This window comes from Barbus barbus, assembly GCF_936440315.1.
Source record: "Barbus barbus genome assembly, chromosome: 32".
Classification (NCBI taxonomy): Eukaryota; Metazoa; Chordata; class Actinopteri; order Cypriniformes; family Cyprinidae; genus Barbus; species Barbus barbus.
Genome location: NC_136760.1, coordinates 27,128,396 through 27,146,149, shown reverse-complemented (window position 1 = coordinate 27,146,149; position 17,754 = coordinate 27,128,396).

Sequence of the window (17,754 nt, the reverse complement as noted above, 5' to 3'; positions counted from 1 at the left end):
GTATTGTTCTCATGTTTACTTCAGAAACTGAAACTGAAGAGCTGGGTAGGTCAGAGTTCATTCAGTGTGAGATAGAAATTTGCATAAGTTCATATCTGAACAGTCCGTTGACACTGCTCTGAAATATTACTACATCTTACATCAAAACCCTGGTAAAGCAGTCTTGTAGTGCAGGTAATGTGTGTCGAAAATCATTTGCAGACTCACTGCAACATTCAGATAAAAATGTTATAATATTTTTAATTTATAATATTATAAACCACATTCTTGAATGCTGGCATGTTTGGATTTGACAACTAAATATTACAAGTCAAATAAAAGTTTCTACATTTGATCATAACCAGTCTGTAGTCAGTGATCATATTGTGTGACTCAAATTGTTCCTTCCTGCCTAACTGTCACAAATTCAGCCTCTGTGGCTCCCTCCGATCACCACCAGAGGGAACTCTCACCTCAATATTAACTCTGTCATTCGGACTTCATTTCCCATCACACCCCATACCTGAGACTGATTACCTGCACAGGTGTTCCCCATTGACTGGTCTATTTAATCTGCACCACCATTGCTCTTAGTGCAAAGTCTTGTTCTTACCATGCAGACAGTTCTGAGCGGTTTTCCTGTGTTTGATTTCCTGTTGCCAACCTGGACTGTTTACCCATTTATGAAAGAACTCTGCCTGCCTTGCTGATCTGTTCTGTTATCTGTCTGCCACCTGCCCAGATCTCTAGCCTGAACTCTGTTTATGATTCTGTCCTGCCTACGTGGTATCTGACGCCTGAGATTGACTTATGCTTGTATGACCATTCTTGTGAATTAAAAAAAGCTGCACATGGATCTTAAAGACACTGCCTCTGCGTTACACTAACGTGTTAAGATATGATGATGAATATGTTAAGATATAAGCTACAAGATAAAGTATGAGCTGCTATTGTATGTAGTGTAAATCTATTTAAGAGGTATTTATTGTGTTTCAATTGTTCTCTGAGAGTTAAAATGCTGCATATCTGAAAGATTATTTTTGGTGTGGTACTGTATGTCATGTATTCAGTATGTATTCATTCGGTATAACAGGTTTTTTAATCATAATCAATGGACAAATTGAAAATCAATGGTCATTAAAAATGTAGAAATCAAAGTAATTTAGTTTCAGATAATTATTTATCTGAATCCATTATATTACAAAATCAAACTTAGGTTGGGACTTGAATTAATCATCAGTCAGTTATATAATAATTTATATCAAATTGTTATTGTTATTCATTATATATACACAATTTATTGTTATACATTATATATGTTATACATTATTTATATTATATCATATACTGTATAATATAAATATATTATATAATATATCAAATCCGTTCTCTGCACTTCAATAACTGTCTGGTTCAGCTCAGCTACCAAATCTGACCTCAGAAGACTACGGAGGGTAGTCCGGACTGCTGAGCGAATCATTGGTACAACCCTCTCCACTCTCCAAGAACTGTACTTATCCAGAGTGAGCAAAAGGTCTGGTAAAATCACTCTGGACCCCTCACATCCAGCACACTCCCTCTTTGAACTGTTACCGTCTGGTCGACGCTACAGAGCTCTGAGCACCAGAACGACCAGACACAAGAACAGTTTCTTCCCTCAGGCAATCCATTCATATTAACACTTGACATTAAATATGGAACACATAACACTATACATGATTTATTCTCCACACAGACTTATTTTTTTCATTTCAAATCTGCACATATCATAACTGTACATACATAATTGTTTATATTATATATTGTGTTTTTGCTTTCTGTACATTGCCTATTTGTATATTATTCTTTTACTATCTGTGTCCTGTCGCTGTCTTTCTGTTGCACTGTGGAGCTCTGTCACTATAACAAATTCTTCGTATGTGTTAACATACCTGGCCAATAAAGCTCATTATGATTCTGATTATAGTAATTTATAGACATTTGATTATCCTATTGAACACTTTCATTCAGATTACAATGTCATTCAGTCTCGCTCTGGCCACATGTGCAGATCATGGTCACAAACTCACCAGTCTTGGTCATTAGACAAGGATTATTGACTAATACCATTTAGACGGCTGCCTATGCTCGCTCGTTTCTAAAAGTACTTTATTTAGTCCCCTTAGATCTCTAACTGGAGCAACACTATCTCTAGTCAGAGATTATGACCACTAATGCCTAGTTATTTCATGAAACTCTAGATGGCACAGGCTGATGGGTCTAACGTAACTGATGATATTCACAGCATTGAACGACCTGCTTTACATTTAAATGGCTGGTTAGCATCCACTTGAGCATTTTGCAGCTCGCTTTCAGGGTTCCTCTGAAACACTCTACCTTCCCCAGCTCCACCTATATAGATCTGCTACGGGTTATTTTATATGCTATTTGTGCAGCAGCAGTATGTCTTAAATACTCACAGCACCGTATCACTGTATGCATGGGCAGTAGCAGGTTCCTGTACTTGTTTGCAGAAGCAGCAGCAATATCTACAACTGCAGCAATAACCAACAGCAGCAGCAATTCAGCAGCAGTGCAGCAGATCTATTCTGCCAAGACCAAATACATTAACATTGTCATATATATTACCATGCTAAAATATTCTGAGAGTTGTCATGATGGAACTAGAAAAGCTGACATTGCTTTCTCTAATAGTAGCTTTATATAATCCTGCGATGGTTTCCCTTAATTCTGAGGCATGACCATTTGAATTTGCATTAATCAAGATCCTACACCTTGGGAGTTTTCACCTTATTGGGGACAGCAGGCAATTTTCATGAAAGACCCTGGGAAAGGGCACAACCTCTACAGTAACAGAATATCTCTTTTACTTCAGTTCTGTGTTAATGAGGCCATTTTACCAGTCACATTGAGACATTTCAATGATACCAAACATGCATAGTAACGTATTGTTCACATTAAACACCATATAGAATTTGGGTGATCTTATCATACAGAGAGAGGAGAGGGTTAAGGCTAAAAGGGATACATATGTCACTACTGGGCATGCGCACATCAATACAGCGTAATTTTTGTCACACTGTAGAACAATAATTACTATATTTGTATTATTGTAAGGGTTAGGTTTAGGGTTGGGGTAGGTGTAGTTTTGTTCCAACCCCGCTCCAACACGCAAACCATGTAGTTTTCAATTGAGCCTGAAGGACTTGATTAGTTGGATAGGGTGTGTTTAATTAGGGTTGGAGCTAAACTTGGCAGGTTTGTGACCCTCCAGGAATGGAGTTTGACACCCCTGGTGTAGACGTTAATAAAACACAATCTAATAGGTAGAGAATTCAATTTAATTGTTAGTTTCCGGTCTGAGCTGTCTATAGATTAATAAATGCTGTGCTGTTTTTTGTATTGTTGATTGTTAATTCAAGATTCAATGCATTGATTAATGTTAATGAATTTAACTGTATTGTAAAGTGTTTCAGATTTCACTGCTTATTTATCTCATTTTACAGTATTTACAATAATGTTTTTTCTCTTAGTAATTTGTTCATTTAGAGAGGACCCATTACTGTCAGGATACATTAATGTGCATTACATGGGTTTCTCAAGAGTAGTGAGCTGCTTCCAGCTGATTTTAAAGACATTAAAGTTTACTTCAGGATGAAGGTTTGAGTTGTAGTTGCAATAAAATGTATTTATTTATTGCATGATTTTGTTTTCTTTCTGTAATGATCTGGTTAGTTTGCATACTTCACAAAGTCTACCTTACTTTACCATCACCTGCATCCTTCAGTGGTCCTAGGATGGACTCTAAAACTTATGTAATAATTAACTACATAATTAATGGTTAAATTATTTCAACATGGAATTAACATTTTATTAAATCTGTTTTGCAAAAGTGCTATCCATCTGCAAAGAGCAGGTGTGTGCAGGTGTTCACAAGGAAACACTGAAATTGACAAATACCTCAGTGTCACATGAAAACTGGCTTAAGCTGTTGCTGCGAATTCTCTTCTGGTTCCAGTAATGAGCCACCTATGTATTAATAAAGGCACTGATGGGATTGTGAGAGTTGCAGATCAGCATCACTGTATTCAGCTGCTGAAGAGAGAGTTTGCTCTGCAGCACCATTTGACCTCAGGTAAATCTTTATATGTTTGAATATCATGTCATCATTTAAGTTGCTTTTGCAAATGCACACAAACAAGAAAAACAATTTAACAAATATAAGAAACATTTATTGTATCTGTATGTTACATGTGTGTGTCATAAGTCCTGGGTCATAAGCAGCAGGACGTTTTAGCCAAAGACTATCCAGTGAGAATGACGGTCCGCAGATCCGCCTTCTGCTAGAAGCCTTTGGCCCGGGAGCGCCACTCTGACTCCAATATTATCGGGAGTACGAGAAGTGATGCTCCCTAAATGAGGAGCTGGAACATGGTTGGGGCTGCTCCGTCCAGCAGCCCCTGCTGATCACCTCAACCTCCTCAGAGGAAGAAAGGTAAAGCATCTTGCTCTCGCTCAAGAAAAGTCCTAAAAGGCTCCTATACACACACATGTATATGCAGAGCTGGGTAGATTACTTACAAATTGTAATCCGTTACTGATTCCAGATTACATGACAAAAATTGTAGTCAGTAACGTAATCCGTTACATTACACATTTTAGGTAATATAATCAGATTACTTTGAGATTACTTTTGATTTAACTTGTTTATCACATTGATTTAAATAGCATTATCTTGTACCATAATGATGTAAAAAATGCAAAGAGTAAGAAAACTTGTTCCATTCATTGCAATTTACAACATGAAGCGCATTAAACATTATATTACAGTTTCCCAAACTAGGGTTCATGAAGGAACTGCAGGTGGGTTGTGAGTTTAATGAAAAGCTGACAATTAGTTAAATCATAAAACAATAAAATTAAAATAAATCATTTTAAATTAAACTCCCTTTTTTTATTTTATTTTTTATTTGAACTCCCTTTCGAGGAAAGTCTCTTCACTTGGCGGCCATATTTGCAATGCCTCCAGTCAGCTCATACAAGACAATCTTAATGAACAGGGGAATCCTGAAATCTCAAAAACTGCTCGCTGAACTCACATTATGTCAAATCAGCAACAAAAATGAATGTTGAATGTGCCCATGAATGTTGTTTCTTATCAAATAGTGTTTAAAAAGCTTATTTTTCAGGCTAGACCAGGCAATGTGCATGCTGAATCATAACCTGCGTATACTGTGCATATGCACTGGCTAGTCTAGTCAGGTTTCTATGGGAAATTTGACTCTTTCATTTCGAAGGTGGGACTATTCCTCCATATTGCGTGTTGCAGTTTCTCCCATTCATAAGTATAGGAGTGAACAGTCTTTGTGTTTTAAATAAAACACTTACTAAAAAAGATTAAATATTTTTATTTACCTGCATGCCATTTGATCATTAATCAACATCAAATAAACCGTGAACATGCAAATGTGATACTTAATTATTGAAATATTTATTTTAAAATCTCAGGGGTACTTAAAGCAAATATATTTGGTGAATAAGGTTTAGATGACAAAAAGTTTTGGAATGCCTGCATTACATGTAAGAAATAACATGAATATGTGCATTTTAATTAGTTATAATTAATAATATATGGTTAAAAAAGCAGAGTAATAATTCAAATAAAAATTAATGTGTTCATCAGTAGTTGATGCAATGTTGAAACCCTTCTTAAACCTGAAATTATTTTTGTAAATCCATTGGTCAAATGCTGTCACCACCCGACTAATGACTGATCTTTGTGTGAATGTCCGCAAGACTGGACTATTTATACACATATACATATATATATATATATATAAATAAAAGTATATATTTGGTAGACTATTTTAGAAAGGAAAATTTAAAAGATGAAAAAGAGAAATTAGGGGGAATCAATGATTTATGAATAATTTATTGCTATTTTGTTTTAGCAGATGTGCTAAAACATTAGCCACATTTAAATCAAGACTCAAAACTCATCTGTTTAACTGTGCATTTGTTGAATGAGCACTGTGCTATATGTCCGAACTGACTGCAATAATTTTTATGTACAATCATTTTCTTTAAATTTATTTTAAATCATTTTCTATATAATTTTAAAATTCCTTGTTTTTATTATTTTTATTTCCATGTTTTTATTGATTTTAATGTCTATTTCACTTTCTTTTATGTAAAGCACTTTGAATTACCACTGTGTATGAAATGTGCTATATAAATAAACTTGCCTTGCCTATTGTGTGAATAATATGTAATCTATAAGAAAGTAACTGTAGTCTGATTACGAGTACTTTAAAATGTAATTTACTCTGATTACAAGTACTAAATTTTGGGAATCTGATTACGTAATCCAGATTACATGTAATCAGTTACTACCCAGCTCTGTGTATATGTATACATATATACACATCTAACTTCTAGTTAGATGAAATACATCATTTAATTCCTAAAAATTAAATGCAGAAAGACAACAAGACGAGTGAACAGGGTCTGATATGAAAAGGATTCATAATAATAATGAGAATGACGTAATGCACGGGTCGCCTCGGCAACGCGCGCTGCTACAGCGAGCTCTCACTTAACGGGAGAAGAACCGCACCGAGCGAGAGTGCTAGATCTGGGGAATGCAGGTGGAGATCGGGCGAACCTGTCTTCATTCCCTCCACATGATCTGCGATTCCCACGAGTGCAGCCGCCGCTCCGCCTTTTTTTCTTTTACTTCGGCAGAAGCGGGAACGCTAGTGCAAGCTTACTCCTCAAAGAGAGCCTTCTGAGAGCAAGCAGATGCAGTGACAAACACTCACAGAGCGGGCAGTCAGCTCCCTCGAGAACTGACTCTCAAGCAGACCACACACGGACTGTGTATCCCCAGCAGTGATGTAACGTGTGCAGGGAGCAACATACAGCCTGTAATGCGATCTGCTCTCGCCCAAGTGCTTCTTGCGCACATTGTGGAGCTAATTTCAAGTGGTTGTAAGGGACAAACAACACTAAATAAGACTCACAACACAGATCGACAGACACACAGAGAGTAGCGGTTGCTGAATGACAAAAAGCTGATGCCGGTATCACTGCACCTGCTTTTATGCTTCCTGGTCGATTACCCGCCCGTGACGTCTCGCCCTTCCATTGGACAGATTACACATGTATTCAGAGCGCGGTCACGCTGAAGACGTCCCCCTGGCGTTTCGACACAGTTCGAGTTCCCGGAAGGGAACTATTTAGCAAATTAAAATTGCTTGATATATACATAATTTTAAAATAATAAATAATTAATTTTTAAATAATAATAAATTTTATACTTGAAATGTCTTTAACTGTACTTTAAGTATATTTTAAATAAATTTCCACGTACAATACTAGTGGACTACACAAAAATTCAAGCACTCAGAATTATGAACACACACACACACACACACACACACACAAGGCCCCCCTAAGGAAATATTCCAGGGCTCCCACATGAGATTTTATGACTTCAGAAAAGTAATTCAAAACAGCTTTTGCCATTCTAGTAAATTCCCATTCGTAGCAAACATAGTGATAAGTTGGTATGATATATCATGAAAGTTGAATAACATATCTCAAATCTAAGGAGGAGAATAGGATTCTTCTTATGGTTGTACAAAGTACCATTTGACAAAGGTGCTGTACTTAAAATGGTACATTTAACAATTTTAGTGCAATTTAGCACCATTTTTTTTAGAGCGTACATGTTTTCTTTATAAATCAATATTTTCAAACAAATCTATTGCACTGGAGTCCAAAACATATAACACTCAAATGGCACTCAAATTGACATCCCAGTTCACAACAAACATAACAGCTTCAGCTCCATGGATGTTTTATTTAGTCCAAGCTATTCCAATCAAAACTGACTTGTTATTATATAAGCTTGAACATGTAAGTTTATAAGACTGCATGTAAAACAATGTGGAAAATGTTTTTAATAAGCTATTCAATCAAATGTGTAAACATAACTACAAGCTTTTAAGTAGACAAGCTTTACATGGACAACACAAGTGTGACTTTTTTTTATTTAATATCCATTTAGCTTTTTCGAATCAAGTCCACAATTGTTTTTGTGGTCACAGTGACCATAAAAGTCACCAAGCTTCGTACAATTCCGATGAAGTAGCGATTTTTAAAATTCAAAATATTTTTTTTCCGGTCTAAAATGACCGAACAGCACCTGAGAGTTAATTTGGTGACACCCATGTGGTGTTATCTTGTCTTTGTAAGCATCAAGTTGTTCTCTCTTGTCCATGTGGTGTGGTGTGTGTTTGGGGCTTGTTGTCTAAATCTTGGTACTTTTGTGTAGTTCCTTCTGTCTCGGTTCCAGGATACTTATGCTCCACACATTGTATCTTTTGATGTGAGCACATGGCTTCTCTTGTTTAGTCTGATGTTATTGTTGTTGCTGAGCACATGGCTTGTGAATGTTTAGACATGTGCTCCTTTATTTCCATGTTTGGTGTGTTTGTTTCTGTGCCATATGCTCTCCTGTCTAATATCTTGACCCTGCTCCTTGTTATCTCATTATTTCATTCCCTGTTCCGGTGTACCCTGTCCTGTGCCAGATCGTTGTTGAATTTGACTGTGTGTGTGGTGTTCCCCTTTGTGTTTTTTTGTTTTCTCCTGTGGGGTAGTTTAGAGTCCTCACCACTCCTCCTGACAGTGCAGACATGTTAAAAATGAATGAATGCTTTGAAACATTTAATCTTCATTATATAATGCTCTGTTTCCAATTTTCCAGTCTCTTTCCCCACTCCAAGTGTGGACCCCTGCTACACCTACACCAGTCTGGATGAGCCTTGGAGAGCCACAGACTATTCTTCCATTGTAATGTGTGATTATAATGTGGAGTTTGGATGTTCTACAATGGTCAAAATACTCAGATGCCATGAATCATGTGTTAATCAAGGCATGTGTGACACTTATTACCCACTTTGGCTCAATGATACTCACCCAGAGCTGGAAGATGGAGTGGTCACCCGTCAGGTCTGTGCTTCCACATGGAGTGACTGCTGTGATTACACATCCCACCCTATAAGATTCAAAGCCTGTCCAGGAAATAACTATGTTTATGAGTTTGTAAGGCCAATGTTTTGTGGAGCTTACTGTGCAGGTAAGCATTTATTCATGCACTTGCAGTTATTTTTTTTCTGGATTTTACTTGAAACTGATATATATAATACCAGATATCACAGGTCTTAATGAAACATTTACATCAATAGAGACAATCCCAACCACAGATTCCATTACTCCACCAATCACTAACAATGGTAAGGTATTGTCAACTCCTTTATCAACTCTTTTTATGCAATTTCAATAGACATTTTTTATTTATCCCACTATTACATTATTAAATGTATTTGTAGCACATTTCTTCAGATACAATAAAGAAAATTCACATTAGTAAAATGTAATACAGCGTACAAAAGAAGTATAAAAACAATTGAGAAAGGACAAAAGCACAATACACTAAAAGTATTCTTCTCTAGGTTGTTAGTAGTAATCTTCTACTGTGCTCATTTGCAAAGAGGCTGTTTTATCCCTTTTGTTAAAAATACATAAGATATGTTAAAACCCAAAACTGTTTTCAGCTTAAACAAGGAGCTGGAGTGTTGTGGCATACATGCCTTGTCTTGTTTTTTGTGTATCTGTTCTTCTCTTAGATTTGGAAGATCGCTGTTCTGAGCTCAACTGCTCTGAGGATGAATGTTGCGGGAAGAATGTGTTTATGGCTGTTTATGTAACGGCGTCCTAACCAGACCACAAGACTCTTTTGGTTGGTATCATTCCACAACAAAATGTGAAATGTTTTTCAGTTGTTTAATGAACTTTTAATAAACTCAGATTTCTCAGAGACCTGTGAAAGTAGCTCTGGCTCCATGTCTGTGTCTCGCTGTCAGCTCTTTGAGGCTGGTTTTCCGGCTGATGTCTTACATCTCAATGATCCCAGCTGCAAAGGAACGGTCCGGAATGGCAGTGTGGAATTCCATTTTGATAATGAGGAACACATCTCTGGCACAAATCTTGTGGTGGGACTAACTACGTATAATCTATTCAAATACACCATCCAAACATTCATAGTGTCTGATAGAACCAAAACAGTTGGATTGACTGATACAATTGACTAATAAGTTTTTATCTTTTAAATACCTTGAATTCAATTTAAGCAAAATGTCATTCATGTTGTTCACAGGCCAATGGCACCCAATTTATCTATGATAACTTTATTCTGGGGACACTGAGGTCAGAAGGTCTCATCAGCAGAGAGAAAATCCTTAAGCTTTCTTTCAGCTGCGTTTATCCTCAAACACAAACACTTTCCATGAATGTAGAAATCAACCCACTGGAAACGTGAGAGTCAAATACAAATTCTGATTTCAGCTGTACTGTTTTATTAAAGGATTAGTTTAACAAAAATTGACATTTTCTCACCCTCATGTTGTTTGAATACTCATATTTGTTAAGTAGAAGAAATAAAAACTGTGAGTGCAGTTACCCTCATGAGGACCTTCGAGCTTCAAAAAAGATGCAAGGATACACGGTTTTACAAGTCTTCTGAATTATAGTTTTGTTTAAGAAGCTTGATAAGCAGAGCAGTTAGACTTATGAACAAATGGTTTGAAGTAAACCATATTCCTTGATATAATCTTATCTGAGATCTTATGATTCAGACACTACTACGTCTTAGATCAACCACCAAAAAGAGCTAATACAGATCTCAACATTTTCAGTGAATATCGAATAGGTCTGTTCTTTAAAAAATATATATTATTTGATTTCAAAACAGTGCATGAGTGTGGAATATTAAAATTTTACTAATATATATATATATACAATATATTGCCAAAAGTATTGAGTCACCCCCTTCTAATGAGCAGGTTTGACTACTTTAGTAATTTCTATGAGTACAAATCTTAATGTTTAAGCACATAATGATATTCTAGGGAATTGTGTGCTTCTAATTTTATAGCAACAGTTTGGACAGAACCCTTTTCTATTCTAACATGACAGTGCCTCTGTGTATAAGACAAGGTTCAAAAAGAAATGATTGATTGAGTCAGTGTGGAAGAACTTGACTGGTCTGCAGAAAGACAAGTCCTGATCCCAGCTGAACACCTCTGGTGTGACTTTAAATGCAGACCTTGAGCCTAAAACTCATCACCTAACACACCTAACAAAATTTCTGCATTCCTGTTATGATCTTGCTAGTTTGCACATCTCAGAAACCCAATTTTATTAGGCCACTGCCAGCAACCTTCAGGGTTGAACTCTAAAGTATTTAATGTAATCATTATTATTATTTAAACTAATACGCAACATAAGTTATTAGCATAAATCTTTTGGGTCACCTTTGGGTCTCTATTTGTTGTGTTTTGGTATATTTTGTAAAGTTGCTTTGGAAAAAAGTGCATATACATATTAATACATTTCCTAAACATTAATTTGATCTATTCCATCATTAGTCTTCTCTTACAGACACAGACGGTGCAGATTTACTCGTACTCTTGTTTTTGTCTAGAGTTTGTAATTTTCTTTATTCTCTCAGAACCATTTTAATGAAAATGAACATTCTTGGTTGTGCAGTCCATTACTCATTCTGTAGGTTGGCTTCCTATACAGATCAATAGCGCTCACTTAGATCAGAGAGTATAGAAGGCCAAGAGGCGAAACTATGATGCATTTTGGGTAACAGCCACTAGGTGGCGCTTCAGAATAACAATGAAAGAGAAGTCAGTATTATTTAGAGTTATACATCATCTGAAAGCTGAATAAATAAGCTGTTCATTGAAGTATGGTTTGTTAGGATCAGACTGAGATACAACTATTTGAATATCTGGAATTTGAGGGTGCAAAAAAATCTAAATATTGAGAAAATCGCCTTTAAAGCTGTCCAAATGAATGCATATTACTAATCAAAAATTAAGTTTTGATATATTTATGGTAGGAAATTTACAAAATATCTTCATAGATCATGAACTTTACATAATATCTAATGATTTTTGGCATAAAAGAAAAATCTATAATTTTGACCCATACAATGTATTTTTGGCGCATATCCCTTTTTTCTCCTTTTCACCACTAGATGGCACAAAAAAAATAACCTTTGCACTTTTCTTAACATGAACATTTGGCTGATCCTTGACACAATCATGGACAGCAAAGTTGATTTGGCTGTAATTTGATCTAATATTTAATTTTTTAAAACTCTGCAAAAGTTAAAAAAAAAATTATAATTATATTGCAAGTATTCATGCCCTTTTCTGGGACACTTGAAATCTAGCTCAGGAGCATTCATAGTGCTTCTGGATGTTGCTACACTTTGAGTGGAGTTAACCTGTGGTAAATTAAAAGTCACACTCCTCTCAATAAAAGGTCTAACAGGTGAAAATGCATACCAGAGCACAAACTAAGCCCTAAGGACAAACGAACAGCCTGCAGAGCTCACAAATAGTATTGTGTCAAAACACAGATCTGGGGAAGAGTTCAGACAAACAATCTGCTGCATTGAAGGTTCACAGAAGCATGTAGCCTTCATTAAGGTGCTGTATGTAGGATTGACACCTAGTGGTTGAGCTATTGCACTCCAAATTCAAAATATTGGAGAGGGTTTTTTAACATCACTGCAACACTCCACCAATCTGGGCTTTATGGTGGTGTGGCCAGATTCAATCCTCTCCTCAGTGAAGACATGTGAAAACTCTCTTGTAATGTAACACACACACACACACACACACACACACACACACACACTAGAGGACTTTCAGACTGTGAGAAACAAGATTCTCTGGAAGCAGCCTCATGCTGTGGGGGTGTTTTTCAGAGGAAGTGACTTGGGGGAACCTCAACACAGCATAATATAGAGGTAGCCTTGATGAAAACCTAGTCCAGAGCATTCAGACCCTCGGACTGGACAGAAGATTCACCTTTCCGAAAGGACACATTTTTACAGCACTGCGCATTATAACCAATCACACACGAATCTCTTGAGCTTATGATGTAATGACCAATCAGAGTCATCGCTAAAATGCCGGTGTTTTCTTCACTCGCTCGCTGACTGAATACCTCTTTCTGGTGAATTCTCTCATCAGAAACAACAACGTTTTTATTATATGTCATGTGGAAGTTATAGTTCTCTGTATCTTGGTGGCTCTCATCCTCAGCTAGAAGATGGAATTGTTACCCGTGAAATTTATAGCACTCACTATGATATGTGCAGACGCTGGAAAGCATGTCTACAAATTTGCCAGGCCAACTCTTTCAATTCCATTATCTGTATATTGTGCTGGTATATTTATTCATCTTTATATATGACTTAAAAAAATGGTGCTATATAGCACTAAAAGTGGTTCTTTGGCTCATAATCATAGGGGAACCACTTTTGGTGCTGTATAGCACCAAAATATTGGTGCTTTAGCGGTTCTTCAGGGGTTCTTCGCTGGTTCTTTGGCATGACTGAGGTGCTAAATAGCGCCACTACCATATATAGAACCTGTTACTCTCCATCATGAACAGCACTGTGACTGCAGTGGAGTCATTCAGATTCCATTTCCCAGGACCTGAAGTGGGACACTCACATAGACTCCAATGTTAAAAAGGCCCAGCAGGCAATCATCTCATGAACACTTGACAATAATCGTTGAACACATCCTATTTATACACTTATTTATCTAACATACATACTTAGTCTACATTTCAATTTGCACATATAATATACCTGTACATACAAAACTGTCTAATATAGTATACCCATATTTGTCAATTTGTATATTGTTATTCCCTTTTTACTTTTTATTTTTAATTCTTCTTTTTATTATCTGTGTTTTTGTTCTGTCGCTGTCATTCTGTTGCTCTGTGGAAGCTTCTGTCATGAAAACAAATTCCTCGTATGTGTAAACATACCTGGCAATAAAGCTCATTCTGATTCTGATTCTGATTTATATTCATATTATTATCTTGAATATATTAAAAAATGTATAATGTTCTCTTTTCCATAATAGTATCTTTCTCCTCCCCAAGTATAAACCCCTGCTACAACTACACCAGTCTGGAGGAGTCATGGAGAGCCACCAACAACTCCTACAAGTAATTATAATTATTGGGCTGGTGAAGATTTACCCATTTGTACTTTACTTTCATGCAGACATTGTCATTTACTTTTCTGGATTTTGTTAGAAAATTATTGACGTTGGTACAAAATGTTCCCAATACCAGAAGTCTCAAATCAGTCCAACCAATCACAGTCTACAGCATAGATGATCCCACCCACAGAATCCATTACTCCACCAATCACAACCACTTGTAAAGTATCTTCTTGCTTCCTTTATAAACTGTTTTGCATCTGTTTTGGGCATGCATTTGGACATGATTTCTTCCATGATTTCTTGCAAATCTTCCAACACAGTGACATAGACATGTGGGGGCGTGTTTAAATGAGGCGTTTTAGGAAGGCGTGGACAAGTCTTAACTTTTATAAAGAATATCTCTTTGAGTTTGAGACTTTATAGTCTTTGCAACTTTACAGATCTTATAAATGCACGAACAGCTTGCAACACTCCAAAGACAAAGGAAAACTTGAAATCACATCATATGACCCCTTTAAGTAAGTGCATAACTCAATTAATTTCTGCAAAAAAGATGAGTAAAAATCAGTTTAGGAAAAATGAATATGCAATACAAATGAGAAGGAAAGTACAACGGGTGTCTGAAGACTCAGGAGTTTGAGCACTTGCCTGATATGTTTTCTTTTACAATTTCTATACATCGAATTGGAACCATGCATTTTTAGTCAAATTCAAGAACTGAAGACAAGAGTAGCTGTATTAATAGACTAAACCACTAGGGTTTCTCAGACTGTTTTGGATTAATTTCATTATTCTAAACTGTCCGCAGACCCCAACTCTCATAGACAGGAAATTGCTCAACAGTATGTACACACAGACGAAACATAAAAGAACCAGTGTAATTTCATAACTCTTATACATTCATTCAATTTTATTTTTGTTGTAGTGTCGTTCTTGATTTGTCTCAATATTGCTTAGTCAGATTAAAAATAAATAATAATAAAATGTAACAACATTCATTAATTCAGCAGAATGCATTTTTCTAATTTCTTAACAACAGCTCCCCCTGTTGACCCCTGGTAAAACTACAATGTCCTGGACGATCCATGGAGATCCACCAACAATCAACATTCTTCTCAAATAATGTGTGACGCTTGGGTTAGCTGGAACGACCGTCTCTTCATTCAGGATCAGAGCGTTCAGATGCCAGCCACATGTGTTGAGGAGTATAGTTGTGGCACTCATGCTCCACTCTGGCTGAACGGAGTACATCCAACAGTTGAGGATGGAGTGGTCACTCGAGATGTCTGCGGTCACTGGGACAATAACTGCTGCTATTTCCAATCCAACCCCATTAATATCATGTGACAGATCACTGTAGCCGCCTCACTGAAGCTGTATCATCTCTTGCTGGTAGTTACAGCCAGTGCTTGAAGTGGGCCGATACGCACCATGAGGCTGAGGGTGTTTTAGATCATACAGTGGTCAGAGATTTAGACTTAGTTCACACTGCAGGTCTTAATGCTCAGATCTGATTTTTTTGCTGAAATCCGATTTTTTTGCGCTGTTGTTCACATTGTCATTTAAATGCAACTGCCATCAGTCTCATATGTAAACCATCTACGGCCCTGAAGTGACCCGCATGAGCAGAAGAAGATGTGATGTCAGAGACTGCGCACTGTGTTTGTGGAAATAAAAATGGATGCTGCTCGTGTTAGCGTGAGTTTAGCAATTTTTAAGTTAATGTGCAATTGTGGCCTAAATAACGAAGTTGTATTATTGTCTATATATTGTCTGCCATTGTGATTTTAATCTTCCCGCCTCCTCCAGCGCAGAATTGTGATGTCTGACGCATTTCAATGACGTAAAAATCGCATGAAATGCGACATGGCCGTTCAAACTGAAGTCACATTGCAAAACATCGGATATGTATCTGATTTAGGACCACATATGAAAGTGGCCTGGGCCTGATTTGAAAAAATCGGGTTTGTGCTGTTCAGACTGTCATACGAAAATCAGATATGGGTCGCATTTGGGCCACTTTAGCCTGCAGTGTGAACTAAGTCTTAGTGATTCTGAATAGGTTATTAGTAGGAAGTCGTGGCCTAATGGTTAGAGAATTGGACTCGTAATCGAAAGGTTGCGGGTTCGAGTCTCGGGCCGGCAGGGATTGTAGGTGGGGGGAGTGAATGTCCAGCGCTCTCTCCACCCTCAATACCACGACTGAGGTGCCCTTGAGCAAGGCACCAAACCCCCAACTGCTCCCCGGGCGCCGCAGCACTGGCTGCCCACTGCTCCGGGTGTGTGTTCACGGTGTGTGTGTGTGTGTGTGTGTGTGTGTGTGCATTTGTTCACTACTCACTGCTGTGTGTGTGCACTTGGATGGGTTAAACGCAGAGCACCAATTTCGAGTATGGGTCACCATACTTGACAATACGTCACGACGACTTAGTACAGGCAGGCAGTTTAGTGTTATGTGGCGTCTGCCTGTGGTCCTGTTTGGTATCGCAGCTTGACTTCTGATTTGTATTGAAAATTTTTAATTTTTGATTGGTTGATTGTGGCACTATACATACATTTGCTGCATCCGAAAACTGAAAAATGCTGCCTCCAATCCAAGGCAGGAAGGCATCAAGGCACGTCCGAATCCAAAGTTAGCTTCACTTCCTGTCTCATGAGATACCTTCATCTGATAGATTTTTGAAGGCAGCATAGATGTATCCTTCGCTGCCTTTGATATCCCACAATCCTGTGCCTTCCATTCCGTGACGGTTGAGCTAAAAAATAAAGATGGCGTCTGAAAGTTGCGCTTGGTGGTCAGTTTGTGTGTAAATGTATATTTCTGATTAACGTTTTGCACTTTTAATGTTATTTCTAGCGATAAATTAGTATTATAGTAATTAAATATTTGTTTAGTTATCACCAAAACTCGTTCTAGTTTGTTGTAGATCTTTAAACCGTTACGCTGCCTCAGAAGCCTGTCCGAAATCAGTTTCGTGAGGTGCCTTCATACAAAAAACGCTGCCTGCAAAGTCGTTAGGTGGCTCGCTGCCTTATGAGGCAATAGGTGTGTTCGACTGATCATACACTGATCATTCAAGTCGAACACACCTATTGCCTCATAAGGCAGCGAGCCAGCAAGTCAGCTGCCTAAGTTTTTGGATGCAGCCATTTTGAATTATGAAAATTAAAAAGTACTTATAAATAAGTACTTATTTAATATAAATAAATAAGGGGGCAAATAAGATAGGAAGGCAAAGAAGAAGTTGTCTCTGTCAAAAAAAAAAAAAAAAAGAAAAAAAAAAAAAAAAAAAAACCTGTTCAGAAATGTTTTTGTTGCAACATGCTCTCACAAGACACTTTTTTTTTTTTTAAATTTTTTTTTTTTTTTTTTTATTGAGTACAAAATCTGAGTACAACAAAATGGCCTTAATTAGTATACAAAAAATAATCTGGTATGGAAGGCTTAACACAATAATACCATATCAATTCCAGACAAAACGTATTATAAAATAGCATAAGATAAAAAGAAAAGAAACAGGATGCTCTCACAAGACACTGTGCTCTGACTGCCTGATCAGCTGCGTCATCAGCACGTGACCTCGCAACCACACGGAGGCGCTGATGATTTTCTGATACATTATATCTATATTACGCTATATATGAAAACAGTATATTAATG